Source organism: Cebus imitator, unplaced genomic scaffold (assembly GCF_001604975.1).
Source record: "Cebus imitator isolate Cc_AM_T3 unplaced genomic scaffold, Cebus_imitator-1.0 Scaffold57, whole genome shotgun sequence".
Lineage (NCBI taxonomy): Eukaryota > Metazoa > Chordata > Mammalia > Primates > Cebidae > Cebus > Cebus imitator.
The window spans coordinates 1,477,279-1,480,768 of NW_016107372.1; positions in this window are offsets into that span (position 1 = coordinate 1,477,279).

Sequence of the window (3,490 nt, forward strand, 5' to 3'; positions counted from 1 at the left end):
ATTCACACCCAAACTTCGGCAATATACTCAGGTAACAAGCTTGCACATTTACTCCCCCAAATCTAAAATAAAGGTTGGAAAAGGGGGAAAAAAAAAAGTGATTTTTTTTCTGTATGTAAATTACATCTCAACAAATTTAATTCTTAAAAAATGAACTAGATTATTCTAATACACCTCCTCCCATGAAAAAAATATACTAAAATTTATTTTTTTTAATTTTGGATAGATACTCCATGGTGGGATTGCTGCATCAAATGGTATCCTACTTTTAGTTCTTTAAGGAACCTCCATACTGCTTTCCATAGTGGTTGTACTAGTTTACATTCCCACCCTCAGTGTAAAACTGCTCCCTTTTTACCACATCCATGCCAGCATCTATTTTTTTTTTTTAATTATGGCCATTCTTGCAGGAGCAAGGTGGTATTTCATTGTAGTTTTAATTTGCGTTTCTCTAATAGTTAGTGATGTTGAGCATTTGTTCATGTGTTTGTTGGCCATTTGTATATCTTCTTTTGAGAATTGTCTGTTCATGTTCTTTGCCCACTTTTTGATGGGTTATGTATTTTTTTCTTGCTGATTTGTTTGAGCTCCTTGTAGATTCTGGATATTAGTCCTTTATCAGGTGCAAAGACACTTGCATACACATGTTTATAGCCATGCAATTTGCAATTGCAAAAATATGGAACCAACCTAAATGCCCATCAACCAATGAGTGGATAAAGAAAATGTGATATATATACTCCGGGAACTACTCAGCCATAAAAAGAAACAAAATAGTGGAATTTGCAGCAACTTGGACGGAGTTGGAGATCATTATGCTAAGTGAAGTAACTCAGGAATTGAGAACCAAGTATCATATGTTCTCACTTATAAGTGGGAGCTAAACCATGAGGATGTAAAGGTATAAGAATGATATATTGGACTTTGGAGACTCACAGGAAAGGGTGGGGGGGGTAAGGAATAAGACTACACATTGGGCACAGTATACACTGCTTGGGTGATAGGTACACCAAAATCTCAGAAATCACCACCAAAGCACGGTGGCTCACACTTCTAATCCCAGCACGTTGGGAGACTGAGGCGGGTGGATCACAAGGTCAGGAGATCAAGACCATCCTGGCTACCACAGTGAAATGCCGTCTCTACTAAAAACACAAAAAATTAGCCAGGTATGATGGCACACATGTGTAGTCCCAGCTGCTGGAGAAGGCTGAGGCAGGAGAATCGCTTGAATCTGGGAGGTTGTAGTGAGCCGAGATCCTGCCACTGCACTCCAGCCTGGGCAACAGAGTGAGAATCCGTTTCAAAAAAAAAAAAAAAAATTAGCTGAGCATGATGGTGGCTGTAGTCCCCGCTACTCAGGAGGCTGAGGCTGGAGAATCACCTGAGACACTGTCAAAAAGAAAGAGAGAGAGAGAGAGAGAAAGAAAGAAGGAGGTCAGAAAAGTTCTGTCGAGGTTTTTCTCTTTTGCTAGTGACTCAGCCTGAGCCTTTCAACTGCAGCTTGTTCTTAGTTCTGGGCTCTAGGACCTGCTCTCCCTCTCTCTGACCTGGGTGGGTACAAGATGATAACCCAGAGAAATCTCTGAAGATAGTTTATTAACAAGCAAAAGCAATTTGTGGTTTTCTTTCACATCGTGTTTGGTACTGTGATCCTGTTTAAATTTACCCAGTTTTAATGATTAAGACCAACAACTAATAGGCCATGAAAAGCACTTATAAGCATATCATTTCTATATCAGATGAATAACATTCATCTTCAGTATAAATGTTACTAAGATCCCCCATTCATTTTTTTACCTTAAACAAAGAAGTCCAAGACAAAAAAAAAATTATTTGAAGCAAATTAAAACAATGCTCAAACACAGCTATATTCTGTGTAACTACAAATGTCAAATACATTTCGCCATTATATTTTAACGATACTGAGTCAACTTTCAAAACACTGTCAATCGTTAGAAGTCTGTGGGATACGGTGAGAGCACAGTGAAGCGGTGATTCTGTTTAATATGGTAGGATGGTGCTAGAGGAGATGAATGCACAGGTTACTCTGGGAGCACAGACAATGGGCACTCAAGCATTAGGAGGAAATAGAATATGGGATCAGGGAAGGCCTGCTAGATTTAGCAAATAAAAATGCACAATGCTTTGCTATGACATTTAATGGCAAAAATCGCAATTACTTTTGCACCAAACTAACAAATTTGAATTTTAGGCTGGGCATGGTGGCTCATGCCTGTAATCCCAGCGCTTTGGGAGGCCAAGGTGGGGGGATCACTTGAGGCCAGGAGCTCGAGACCAGCCTGGCCACCATAGCAAAACCACATTTCTATTAAAAATACAAAAAATTAGATCTTAGATATTAGCTCTTTGTGGTGGTGTCTGTGATCCCAGCTACTTGGGAGGCTGAGGTAGAAGAATCAGTTGAACCTGGGAGGTAGAGGTTGCAATGAGCTGAGACTGTGCCACTGCATTCCAGCCTGGGTGACATAGTGAGACTTGGTCTCCAAAAAAAAATAAATAGTCTTTTCCTCCCCGGCTGTGTAAGGATAGGCCGCCATCATGAACGACACAGTAACTATCTGCACTAGAAAGTTCATGACCAACCGACTGTTTCAGAGGAAACAAATGGTCATTGATGTCCTTCACCCTGGGAAGGCAACAGTGCCTAAGACAGAAATTCGGGAAAAACTAGCCAAAATGTACAAGACCACACCGGATGTCATCTTTGTATTTGGATTCAGAACTCATTTTGGTGGTGGCAAGACAACTGGCTTTGGCATGATTTATGATTCCCTAGATTATGCAAAGAAAAATGAACCCAAACATAGACCTGCAAGACATGGCCTGCATGAGAAGAAAAAGACCTCAAGAAAGCAACGAAAGGAACGCCAAGAACAGAAGGAAGAAAGTCAGGGGGACTGCAAAGGCCAACGTTGGCGCTGGCAAAAAGACATGAAGTGTCTAGCAGTGAGCTGGAGATTGGATCACAGCCGAAGGAGTAAAGGTGCTGCAATGATATCTATGGCTGTTGTGGATTTTTCACGAGAAGCTTAATAAACTAAAAACTTTCGTGTGTCTGGTTGTTTGAAAAAAATAAATAAATAAAATAAATAAATAAATAAATAATAAAATTGAATTTTCCCTAATAAACAAATAGTAATTGTTTCCTATAACTATGCCTCATACACTATTTGGGGCATACTTCTACTAAAAAGTATTCATTGTTTATCTGAGACTCAAATTTAACTGAGTATTCTTTTTTTACCTTTTATTTTAGGTTGAAGGGTACATGTACAGGTTTGTTATATAGGTAAACACATGTCACAGGGGTTTGTTGTACAGATCATTTCATCACCCAGGTACTAAGCCTAGTACCCAATAGTTATTTTTTCTGCTCCTATTTCTCCCCCCACCCTCCACCCTCAAGTAGGCTCCAGTGTCTGTTGTTTCCTTCTTTTTTTTTTTTTTTTTGAGACGGAGTTTCGCT